Source organism: Oncorhynchus gorbuscha, linkage group LG09 (genome assembly GCF_021184085.1).
Source record: "Oncorhynchus gorbuscha isolate QuinsamMale2020 ecotype Even-year linkage group LG09, OgorEven_v1.0, whole genome shotgun sequence".
Classification (NCBI taxonomy): domain Eukaryota; kingdom Metazoa; phylum Chordata; class Actinopteri; order Salmoniformes; family Salmonidae; genus Oncorhynchus; species Oncorhynchus gorbuscha.
Window position 1 is genome coordinate 99,685,063 of NC_060181.1, and position 13,842 is coordinate 99,698,904.

Sequence of the window (13,842 nt, forward strand, 5' to 3'; positions counted from 1 at the left end):
GCCGTGCTGCCCTGTTCTGAGCCAACTGCAATTTTCCCAAGTCCTTCTTTGTGGCACCTAATCACACCACTGAACAGTAGTCTAGGTGCAACAAAACTAGGGCCTGAAGGACCTGTCATGTTGATAGTGTTGTTAAAAAGGCAGAGCAACGCTTTATTAATGACAGACTTCTCCCCATCTACAGACCACTATCAATATGTTTTGACGATGACAAATCAAATCGACGTTTGTCACGCGGGCTGAATACATTTACATTTACATTTAAGTCATTTAGCAGACGCTCTTATCCAGAGCGACTTACAAATTGGTGCATTCACCTTATGACATCCAGTGGAACAGCCACTTTACAATAGTGCATCTAAATATTTTAAGGGGGAGGGGGTGAGAAGGATTACTTTATCCTATCCTAAGTATTCCTTAAAGAGGTGGGGTTTCAGGTGTCTCCGGAAGGTGGTGATTGACTCCGCTGTCCTGGCGTCGTGAGGGAGTTTGTTCCACCATTGGGGAGCCAGAGCAGCGAACAGTTTTGACTGGGCTGAGTGGGAACTGTACTTCCTCAGTGGTAGGGAGACGAGCAGGCCAGAGGTGGATGAACGCAGTGCCCTTATTTGGGTGTAGGGCCTGATCAGAGCCTGGAGGTACTGAGGTGCCGTTCCCCTCACAGCTCCGTAGGCAAGCACCATGGTCTTGTAGCGGATGCGAGCTTCAACTGGAAGCCAGTGGAGAGAGCGGAGGAGCGGGGTGACGTGAGAGAACTTGGGAAGGTTGAACACTAGACGGGCTGCGGCGTTCTGGATGAGTTGTAGGGGTTTAATGGCACAGGCAGGGAGCCCAGCCAACAGCGAGTTGCAGTAATCCAGACGGGAGATGACAAGTGCCTGGATTAGGACCTGCGCCGCTTCCTGTGTGAGGCAGGGTCGTACTCTGCGGATGTTGTAGAGCATGAACCTACAGGAACGTGCCACCGTCTTGATGTTAGTTGAGAACGACAGGGTGTTGTCCAGGATCACACCAAGGTTCTTAGCGCTCTGGGAGGAGGACACAATGGAGTTGTCAACCGTGATGGCGAGATCATGGAACGGGCAGTCCTTCCCCGGGAGGAAGAGCAGCTCCGTCTTGCCGAAGTTCAGCTTGAGGTGGTGATCCGTCATCCACACTGATATGTCTGCCAGACATGCAGAGATGCGATTCGCCACCTGGTCATCAGAAGGGGGAATACAACAGTGAAACAGGCTCTAACCAATAGTGCAAAAAAATTGTGCAAAAGAATTGTACAAAATAGTGCAAAAATAGTGCAATAGTGCAAAAAAAGGTGTTAGGTGAACAATAGGTAAGTAAAGAAATAAAACAACAGTAAAAAGACAGGCTATATACAGTAGTGAGACTATAAAAGTAGCGAGGCTACATACAGACACCGGTAAGTCAGGATGATTGAGGTAGTATGTACATGTAGATATGGTTAAAGGGACTATGCATATATGATGAACAGAGAGTAGCAGTAGAGTAAAAGAGGGGTTGGCGGGTGGTGGGTGACGGGACAGAATGCAGATAGCCCGGTTAGCCAATGTGTGGGAGCACTGGTTGGTCGGCACAATTGAGGTAGTATGTACATGAATGTATAGTTAAAGTGACTATGCATATAAGATAAACAGAGTAGCAGCAGTGTAAAAAGAGGGGTTGGGAAACAAACTGCTGCTCTTTGTTAACTTCTTCGATATAGGGGGCGCTCTTTTAAATTTTGGATAAAAAACTTTCCCGTTTTAAACAAGATATTTTGTCACGAAAAGATGCTCGACTATGCATATAATTGACATCTTTGGAAAGGAAACACTCTGACGTTTCCAAATCTGCAAAGATATCTGTGAGTGCCACAAAACTGATGCTACAGGCGAAACCCAGATGAAATTTATATGGCTGTGAATGCGCAAGAAATAAGCCTACACTTTCTGTCGTTTCCCCAAGGTGTCTGCAGCATTGTGACGTATTTGTAGGCATATCATTGGAAGATTGACCATAAGAGACTACATTTACCAGGTGCTCCGGTTGGTGTCCTCCGTTGCAATTATTGCGCAATCTCCAGCTGCGTGCATTTTTCCATTTGGTTCAGAGGAGAAACCAAACTGCCACGAATGACCTATCATCGAATAGATATGTGAAAAACACCTTGAGGGTTGATTCTAAACAACGTTTGTCATGTTCCTGTCGATATTATGGAGTTAATATGGAAAAAAGTTTGGCGTTGTAATGACTGAATTTTCGTTTTTTTTTTGCCAAACGTGATGAACAAAACGGAGCGATTTCTCCTACACAAATAATTTGCTATCTAACTGAGAGTCTCCTCATTGAAAACATCCAAAGTTCTTCAAAGGTAAATGATTTTATTTGAATGCTTTTCTTGTTTTTGTGAAAATGTTGCCTGCTGAATGCTAGGCTTAATGCTATGCTAGCTATCAATACTCTTACACAAATGCTTGTGTAGCTATGGTTGAAAAGCATATTTTGAAAATCTGAGATGACAGTGTTGTTAACAAAAGGCTAAGCTTGTGAGTCAATATATTTATTTCATTTCATTTGCGATTTTCATGAATAGTTAACGTTGCGTTATGGTAATGAGCTTGAGGCTATAATTACGCTCCCAGATACGGGATTGCTCGACCCAACAGGTTAAAACTTCTTATGGCTGAGATCCCGTTACCGGGAGCGACATAACAACATCCAGTGAAAGTACGGGGCGCCATATTCAAAAGAACAGAAATCTCATGACCTCATTATTTTATATCATTTTCAATTTTTTTGTTGTTAATCCCACCACAGTGTCGCCAAAGTCGAGGATTGGTAGGATGGTCAGTTTTACAAGGGTATGTTTGGCAGCATGAGTGAAGGATGCTTTGTTGCGAAATAGGAAGCCAATTCTAGATTTAACTTTGGATTGGAGATGTTTGATATGGGTCTGGAAGGAGATTTTACAGTCTAACCAGACACCTAAGTATTTGTAGTTGTCCACGTATTCTAAGTCAGAGCCGTCCAGAGTAGTGATGTTGGACAGGCGGGTAGGTGCAGGTAGCGATCAGTTGAAGAGCATGCATTTAGTTTTACTTGTATTTAAGAGCAATTGGAGGCCACGGAAGGAGAGTTGTATGGCATTGAAGCTTGCCTGGAGGGATGTTAACACAGTGTCCAAAGAAGGCCCAGAAGTATACAGAATGGTGTCGTCTGCATAGAGGTGGATCAGAGACTCACCAGCAGCAAGAGCGACCTCATTGATGTATACAGAGAAGAGAGTCGGTCCAAGAATTGAACCCTGTGGCACCCCCATAGAGACTGCCAGAGGTCCGGACAGCAGACCCTCCGATTTGACACACTGAACTCTATCAGAGAAGTAGTTGGTGAACCAGGCGAGGCAATCATTTGACAAACCAAGGCTGTCGAGTCTGCCGATGAGGATGTGGTGATTGACAGAGTCGAAAGCCTTGGCCAGATCAATGAATACGGCTGCACAGTAATGTTTCTTATCGATGGCGGTTAAGATATCGTTTAGGACCTTGAGCGTGGCTGAGGTGCACCCATGACCAGCTCTGAAACCAGATTGCATAGCAGAGAAGGTATGGTGAGATTCGAAATGGTTGGTAATCTGTTTGTTGACTTGGCTTTCGAAGACCTTAGAAAGGCATGGTAGGATAGATATAGGTCTGTAGCAGTTTGGGTCAAGAGTGTCCCCCCCTTTGAAGAGGGGGATGACCGCAGCTGCTTTCCAATCTTTGGGAATCTCAGATGACACGAAAGAGAGGTTGAACAGGCTAGTAATAGGGGTGGCAACAATTTTGGCAGATCATTTTAGAAAGAAAGGGTCCAGATTGTGTAGCCCGGCTGATTTGTAGGGGTCCAGATTTTACAGCTGTATCAGAACATCAGCTGAACGGATTTGGGAGAAGGAGAAATGGGGAAGGCTTGGGCGAGTTGCTGTTGGGGGTGCAGTGCTGTTGACCGGGGTAGGAGTAGCCAGGTGGAAAGCATGGCCAGCTGAAGAAAAATGCTTATCTCAATTATAGTGGATTTATCAGTGGTGACAGTGTTTCCTATCTTCAGTGCAGTGGGCAGCTGGGAGGAGGTGTTCTTATTCTCCATGGACTTTACAGTGTCCCAGAACTTTTTTGATTTAGTGTTGCAGGAAGCAAATTTCTGCTTGAAAAAGCTAGCCTTGGCTTTTCTAACTTCCTGTGTGTAATGGTTTCTAGCTTCCCTGAACAGCTGCATATCACGTGGGCTGTTCGATGCTAATGCAGAACGCCATAGGATGTTTTTGTGTTGGTTAAGGGCAGTCAGGTCAAATCAAATCAAATCAAATCAAATCAAATTTTATTTGTCACATACACATGGTTAGCAGATGTTAATGCGAGTGTAGCGAAATGCTTGTGCTTCTAGTTCCGACAATGCAGTGATAACCAACAAGTAATCTAACTAACAATTCCAAAACTACTGTCTTATACACAGGGTAAGGGGATAAGGAACATGTACATAAGGATATATGAATGAGTGATGGTACAGAGCAGCATACAGTAGATGGTATCGAGTACAGTATATACATATGAGATGAGTGTGTAGACAAAGTAAACAAAGTGGCATAGTTAAAGTGGCTAGTGATACATGTGTTACATAAGGATGCAGTCGATGTTGTAGAGTACAGTATATACATATGCATATGAGATGAATAATGTAGGGTAAGTAACATTATATAAGGTAGCATTGTTTAAAGTGGCTAGTGATATATTTACATCATTTCCCATCAATTCCCATTATTAAAATGGCTGGAGTTGGGTCAGTGTCAATGACAGTGTGTTGGCAGCAGCCACTCAATGTTAGTGGTGGCTATTTAACTGTCTGATGGCCTTGAGATAGAAGCTGTTTTTCAGTCTCTCGGTCCCAGCTTTGATGCACCTGCACTGACCTTGCCTTCTGGATGATAGCGGGGTGAACAGGCAGTGGTTCGGGTGGTTGATGTCCTTGATGATCTTTATGGCCTTCCTGTAACAACGGGTGGTGTAGGTGTCCTGGAGGGCAGGTAGTTTGCCCCCGGTGATGCGTTGTGCAGTCCTCACTACCCTCTGGAGAGCCTTACGGTTGAGGGCGGAGCAGTTGCCGTACCAGGCGGTGATACAGCCCGCCAGGATGCTCTCGATTGTGCATCTGTAGAAGTTTGTGAGTGCTTTTGGTGACAAGCCGAATTTCTTCAGCCTCCTGAGGTTGAATAGGCGCTGCTGCGCCTTCTTCACGACGCTGTCAGTGTGAGTGGACCAATTCAGTTTGTCTGTGATGTGTATGCCGAGGAACTTAAAACTAGCTACCCTCTCCACTACTGTTCCATCGATGTGGATAGGGGGAGTTCCCTCTGCTGTTTCCTGAAGGTCTGGGGAGAACCAAGGGCTATATCTGTTCCTGGTTCTAAATTTCTTGAATGGGGCATGTTTATTTAAGATGGTTAGGAAGGCATTTAAAGAGAATATCCAGGCATCCTCTACTGACAGGATGAGATCAATATCCTTCCAGGATACCCTGGCCATGTCGATTAGAAAGGCCTGCTCGCTGAAGTGTTTCAGGGAGCGTTTTACAGTGATGAGTGGAGGTCGTTTGACCGCTGACCCATTACGGATGCAGGCAATGAGGCAGTGATCGCTGAGATCTTGGTTGAAGACAGCAGAGGTGTATTTAGAGGGGAAGTTGGTTAGGATGATATCTATGAGGGTGCCCGTGTTTAAGGCTTTGGGGAGGTACCTGGTAGGTTCATTGATAATTTGTGTGAGATTGAGGGCATCAAGTTTATATTGTAGGATGGCTGGGGTGTTAAGCATGTTCCAGTTTAGGTCGCCTAGCAGCACAAGCTCTGAAGATAGATGGGGTGCAATCAGTTCACATATGGTGTCCAGAGCACAGCTGGGGGCAGAGGGTGGTCTATAGCAGGCGGCAATGGTGAGTCACTTGTTTTTAGAGAGGTGGATTTTTAAAAGTAGAAGTTCAAATTGTTTGGGTACAGACCTGGATAGTAGGACAGAACTCTGCAGGCTATCTTTGCAGTAGATTGCAACACCGCCCCCTTTGGCAGTTCTATCTTGTCTGAAAATGTTGTAGTTTGGAATTAAAATTTCAGAATTTTTGGTGGTCTTCCTAAGCCAGGGTTCAGACACAGCTAGAACATCCGGGTTGGCAGCAGAGTGTGCTAAAGCAGTGAATACAACACACTTAGGGAGGAGGCTTCTAATGTTAACTTGCATGAAACCAAGGCTATTATGGTTACAGAAGTCGTCAAAAGAGAGCGCCTGGGGAATAGGAGTGGAGCTAGGCACTGCAGGGCCTGGATTCACCTCTACATCACCAGAGGAACATAGGAGGAGTAGAATAAGGGTGCGGCTAAAAGCAATAAAAATTGGTCGTCTAGAACGTCTGGAACAGAGAGTAAAAGGAGTTTTCTGGGGGCGATAAAATAGCATCAAGGTATAATGTACAGACAAAGGTATGGTAGGATGTGAATACAGTGGAGGTAAACCTAGGTATTGAGTGATGAAGAGAGAGATATTGTCTCTAGAAACATCATTGAAACCAGGAGATGTCATTGCATGTGTGGGTGGTGGAACTAATAGGTTGGATAAGGTATAGTGAGCAGGACTAGAGGCTCTACAGGGAAATAAGCCAATAAACACGAACCAGAACAGCAATGGACAAGACATATTGACATTAAGGAGAGGCATGCTTAGTCGAGTGATCAAAAGGGTCCAGTGAGTGGAGAGGTTGGTTGGGGGTCACGGCGATTTAGACAGCTAGCCAGGCCATCGGTAGCAAGCTAGCATAGGATGGAGGTCTGTTATTAGCCACCTCTTGCGTTCCGTCAGTAGATTAGTGGGGTTCCGTGTGGTAGAGGGGATTAATCCAAATCACACAACAACAACAAAAATAAAAACAATAGACATAGTTATAGAGGCCCAAAAGGAAAACATAATAATAATAAAAATAAATAAATTGTCCGATTGTCTATTCAGATAGCAGCCGGTAAGACAGCTAACGGTTAGCAGGCCGCAGATGGGCGTTCAGGTAACGTCGCGACGGAGGAGCCAGCCGGATAACTCCTTTGAGTAGATAACGTCGGCAGTCCAGTTGTGAAGGTCCGGTGGGGCTCCGCGTAGGCAGTAAAACGGGTCCGGATAGGTGACTGCAGCCCAGGAGTGATTGTTTGTTCCGGAATCGACAAAAGCCGATAGTCACACGGATAGCAGCTAGCTAGCTGTGAGATCGAGGTATGAATGTCCAGAGAGCAGTTGAAATCCAGGGACATGGAGAGAAAAATTGGTCCGGTATGTTCCGTTCCGAGCCGCGCTGCGCTGCGCCGTACAAAACTGGCGATAGATTTTCGAGCTAAAGGATAGCTGATGACCACAAACCGTGGTTCGCTGAATACTAACGATTTGCCAGTAAAGAAGCTAACTAGATTCTGAACTAGCTTCTGATTAGCTTCTGGATTAGCTTCTGGGCTAGCTTCTGGCTAGCTCCTGGCTAGCTTCTGGCTAGTTTCTGGCTAGCTTCTTGGAGTTTCTGGCTAACTTCTTGGAGGATTACAGATTTGAGGTAAATAATACTTTTTTAGAAATATAAATTGGTGAGGCGGGTTGAAGGAGAGTGTTTTGAAGATGAGTTGATGGAAAATAAAAAATAAAATGTATGTGAAAAAAAGTTATAAATATATACGAGGACAAAAGACGTCTGAACTGCTATGCCATCTTGGGGAAAAAAACACAAAAAAACACAAAAAAACAAGACAAAACAAACATTCAGATAGGATGATGGGGACAATTTCAGAAACATAAGAGGGCAACAGTACTTCTGCAAAGTTTCAGAATGATAACTTCTGGATTAAGTGTGCTACTGACATTTAGCATGAAGTCACCCAGGTGTCCCACACAAGTTGCCCAAATGTACCCAAGTGGCCAAATTGATGAAGTTATACATTTTGAAGCAAATAACGAAATACAATATACCAAAATGGTATTCTAACACACCCAAAAAAAAGAAGAAAAAAAAGAAGAAAAAATATATACATTTAAAAAAGAACAATAACAAAATAAAAATAATTTCAATATTTGGAAGACCCTCAGTCCTCTACACAATATTGTGCTTCTGATGCCATGTGCCATAGCAGTCTCTTTCTGCTGTAAAGCAGAGGGTCACCAAGCATGTGGTGCAGGTGATGGGGGACTTCATTTTGCAAAGAACACAACGACGCCTCCATGCTGTGCCCTTTTGGCCCTGAGGCACATCCATGCGTTTTTTATTTTTATTGTTGTATCATCATCTTTAAAATGAACAAGATAAAACAAACATTCAGATAGGATGATGGGGACAATTTCAATGAAAAATATAAGAGGGCAACAGTACTTGTGCATAGTTTCAGAATGATAACTTCCAAAATGAGTGTGCTACATTACATTTATCATGAAGTCACCCAGGTGTCCCACACAAGTAGCCCAAATGTACCCAAGTGTCCAAATTGGTGAAGGTATACATTTGGAAACAAATAACTATATACAAAATGCCAAAATGGTATTCTAACACACCCACCCCCAAAATAGAGAAACAAAATGGTGAAAAAAATATGAAGACAAAAATATATACATTTACAAAATAACATTGGTAACTATTTACACACTTTCAATATTTGGAAGACCCTCAGTCCTCTATCAAATCAAATGTATTTATATAGCCCTTCGTACATCAGCTAACATCTCAAAGTGCTGTGCAGAAACCCAGCCGAAATCCCCAAACAGCAAGCAATGCAGATGTAGAAGCACGATGGCTAGGAAAAACTCCCTAGAAAGGCCAAAACCTAGGAAGAAACCTAGAGATGAACCAGGCTATGAGGGGTGGCCAGTCCTCTTCTGGCTGTGCCGGGTGGAGATTATAACAGAACATGGCAGAGATTTTCAAACGTTCATAGATGACCAGCAGGGTCAAAGAATAATAATCACAGTAGTTGTAGAGGATGCAACAGGACAGCACCTCAATAGTAAATATGAACAGTTTAGGGTTCCATAGCCGCAGGCAGAACAGTGGAAACTGGAACAGCAGCAAGGCCAGGTGCACTGGGGACAGCAAGGAGTCATCATGACAGGTAGTCCTGACACATGGTCCTAAGGCTCAGGTCTTCAGAGAGAGAGAAAGAGAGAATTAGAGAGAGCATACTTGAATTCACACAGGACACCGGATAAGACAGAAGAAGTACTCCAGATATAACAAACTGACCCTAGCCCCCGACACATAAACTAATGCAGCATAAATACTGGAGGCTGAGACAGGAGGGGTCAGGAGGCACTGTGGCCCCATCCGATGAGACCCCCGGACAGGACCAAACAGGAAGGATATAACATCACCCACTTTGCCAAAGCTCTACACAATATTGTGCTGCTGAGGTATAATAAACATATATATATATATATATATATATATATATATATATATATATATATATATATATATATATATATATATATATATAGAGAGAGAGAGAGAGAGAGAGAGAGAGAGAGAGAGAGAGAGAGAGAGAGAGAGAGAGAGAGAGAGAGAGAGAGAGAGTACAGGGAACATATGGTTGAATATATTATTATAGACCTGCTAGATCTACTGTCTTTATTATATTACAACAGACCAGCTGTATCTACGGTCTCCATTTCACTTTGGCCATTGTTGTGGGCCTGCCCTCCCCTCAACAGCCTCAAATAGGCTATTTCATGTGGGTTGGGGTGGGGCGGCAGACACATTTCATCACTTTCCATTACATTTCATTACATCATTCCTCACATTTCATTACATTACATTTTTATATATTGCTTCTAAAATAAAATAAAAATCACAAATAATAATTTATATTATTAATTTCAAACATGGGCATTAGCATGAGAAGAACTTACCAGTCCAAAACAGTGACACTGTTCCTCTTCTGCAGGCACCATTACAGATTTTTCACAGTGGCTACAACAGTGTCCGCTCTGTTCAAAAATTATCCTACACTTGGGACTCGCAAAATGAATCGTCCTACAACAATCTCTGTCTCACTTTTCCGATCAATTTCTTCTAAAATTGTGTGTACATCTGTATATCTAGACTTAGATTTAGCTTTCCCTGACTTAGTCGCCATACTGATTGATATATAAACAGCTGAATCTGCGCGTTTACCAAAACAACGCTGTGCGTAAAATGCGTAGCTCCTTCCGGAATAAAACTTCAGTAGCGAATGACTCTCTTTACCCTGGAGTTTACGACATGGGTTGGTCTTTCAACACACAACCGTTGCATATTGCCGTTTACCTCAGCTCATTGGCTATCTACCCAGCTAGATTTCAAGATGATCAGTGGTCATTGGGTTAAAATACAGTCAATCAACAAAACAGTAGTCATATCATTGGTGCACAGTGATGTCATTACTTGTTGTCTTCAAATCAGTTTCTTTCAGTCTATACATCCCGCCAAATAGCCCATCAGGTTTGATTGTATTACAAACAAACCAGTTGATTGCAATGAAACCAAACATGACTGTAAAAGTCACGTTTCGTGTGGGTTATTTACCTGGCATGTGTCGTCGAAAATGGAATGAGACGGAATTCAAGACGCAATCGGTTCACAAAATGTTTCGTATTAGGCTATAAAAACGAATTTTATCAAACAAAAGATCATTCATTGTGTAACAATGAGCATTGGGATTGAAAACAGATGAAGATCGTCAAAGTTAAACGATGTATTTGAATGCAGTATGTGATTTTGATATGCCTGTGCTGGTTGAAATAGTTTTTTTATGGGGCTCTATCCTCAGATAATAGCATTGTAATCTTTCACAGTAAATTATTACCTCAGAGAGGTTAATGCAACCGCTGTGTCAGATTTCAAAAAAACTTTACGGAAAAAGAAACCCATGCAATAATCTGAGACGGCGCTCAGAAGTAAAAACACCACAGCCGCAAAGATGACGTCAACATAAACAAGAAATTACATGATAAATATTCCCTTACCTTTGATGATCTACATCAGAAAGCACTCCAGGAATCCCAGGTCCACAATAAATGTTTGTTTTGTTAAAACATTTCCGTTATTTATGTCCAAATATCTTCTTTTGTTAGCGTGTTTGGTATACATATCCAAATGCTAATTCTGGTCAGCGTTATATCGGACAAAAACTTCAAAAAGTTATATTACCGGTCGAAGAAACATTTCAAACTAAGTACAGAATCAATCATTAGGATGTTTTTAACATATAGCTTCAATAAAGTTCCAACCAGAGTAATCCTTCTTGTCTTCATGAGCAATGGAACGCAAGTGACTACCAAGAGGAATAAACATGATCAGAAAATGGCTGACTGCCAGACACCTGACTGATTGTGCTATCATTTACTCCCACAACATCATAGAAGTCTCATTATAATTTCTATTGATGGTTGACATCTAGTGGAACCCCTAGGCAGTGCAACATCATTCATATCTCAAGGGGATTTCATTGGGGACTCTGGTGAATCCATACAAAGCTCAGATTTCTGACTTCCTGTTTTCAACTCAGGATTTTGCCTGCCATATGAGTTCTGTTATACTCACAGACATCATTCAAACAGTTTTAGACGCTTTAGACTGTTTTCTATCCAATACGAATAATAAAATCCATATATAAGAAACTGTGACTGAGGAGCAGGCCGTTTACTTTAGGCGCCTTATTCATCCAAGCTACTCAATACTGCCCCCCAGCCATAAAAAAGTTAAGTGTTGGTGTCATTTCAGTTGCTGTAGTAGCTGATGTGTATAGTTATGAGTCATCCACATACATAGACCCAATTTACTCAAAGCCAGTTGCATGTCGTTGGTAAAGATTTCAAAGAGTAATTGGGCCTAAACAGCTACCCTGGGGAATTCCTGATTCTACCTGGATTATGTTTGAGAGGCTTTGAAGAACACCCTCTGTGTTCTGTTAGACAAGTAACACTTTATCCACACTATAGCAGGGGGTGTATAGCCATTACACAAGTTTTTCCGGTAGCAGATTATGATCTATAATGTTAAAAGCTGCACTGAAGTCTAACAAGACAGCCCCCACAATAATTGTATAATTGATTTCTCAGCCAGTTATTGTGTAAGAGCTGTGCTTGTTGTGTCCTTCCCTGTAAGCGTGTTGAAATAGCATTGTTTCTGGTCAAACATAATTTGTTCCAAAAGTTTACTAAGGGTAAGACACATTGGTCAGCTATTTGAGCCAGTAAAGGGGGCTTTACTATTAGGTAGCGGAACGACTTTTGCGTCCCTCCAGGCCTGAGGGCACACACTTTCTAGTAGGCTTAAATTGAAGATGTGGCAAATAGGAGTGGCAATATCGTCCACTATTATCCTCAGTAATTTTCCATCCAGATTGTTAGACCCCAGTGGCTTGTCATGGTTGATGTCAAAACATTATTGTTGTCTCTCGTCCATACTGAATGTACGGAATTCAAAGTAAAAGTATTGTCTTTCATAATTTGTTCAGATATATTTGGATGTGTAGTGTCAGTGTTTGTTGCTGTCATGTGATACCCAAGTTTGCTTGTCTTTCCAATGAAAAGTAATTAAAGTAGTTGGCAATATCAGTGGGTTTTGTGATGAATGAGCCATCTGTTTCAATGAATGATTTTGCCAAGTTTGTCTAGAGTCATTAACAACACTCAGGTGTGTCCAATTTACTCATTATGATTTCCTTATTTTCTGATGTTCGATGCAGAAGCTTGAATTGTTTACTGTTTGTTTTCATTTCCTGAGTGAGTTTTCGAGACTTAGTGTTTGTTGGTTTTTCAAGTGTACTATGATCCTGCGGCTATTGTTTCTCAGTAAAGTATTATGTTTATCCTTAACCACTGATTCCTCATCTGGTCTCTTCTTTGCACCTGGGTCCAACCTTACCATGTCACAAATCAGTTGGGCTGCCAAATTTATTTGCCATACCCTTTGCCTCTCAATCATACGCATACACATACACATCCCTCTCAACCAAACACATTTTCAATTCTTCATCAAGTGGATTTAACAGTTTTTACAGTCATATTCTTATTAGGTGCATACTTATTAGTAACTGGAATAAGCAATTTCATAAATGTGTCAAGTGCAGCTTCTGGTTGCTCATTACACACCACAGACCAGCAAATATTCTTCACATCAACATATGATTCACTAGAGAACTTATTGTAATACCTCTTAGGCCCAGCATTTGGAACTTTGGTTTTCCTAGATATAGCTACTATATTGTGATCACTAGATGGACTTGGTGGACTTGGTACTGGTACCCTGTGTATACAGTTGAAGTCAGACGTTTAAATACACCTTAGCCAAATACATTTAAACTCAGTTTTTCACAATGTTTGACACTTAATCCTAGTAAAAATTCCCTGACTTAGGTCAGTTAGGATCATTAATTTTAAGAATGTGACATTTCAGAATAATAGCAGAGAGAATGATTTATTTCAGCTTTCATTTCTTTCATCACAATCCCACTGGGTCAGAAGTTTACATACACTCAATTCGTATTTGGTAGCATTGCCTTTAAATTGTTTAACTTAGGTCAAACATTTTGCGTAGCCTTCCACAATCTTCCCACAAAAAGTTGGGTGAATTTTGTCCCATTGCACCTGAGAGAGCTGCTGTAACTGAGTCAGGTTTGTAGGCCTCCTTGCTCGCACATGCTTTTTAGTTCTGCCCACAAATGTTCTATAGGACTGAGGTCAGGGCTTTGTGATGGCCACTCCAATACCTTGACTTTGTTGTCCTTAAGCCATTTTGCTACAACTTTGGAAGTATGCTTGG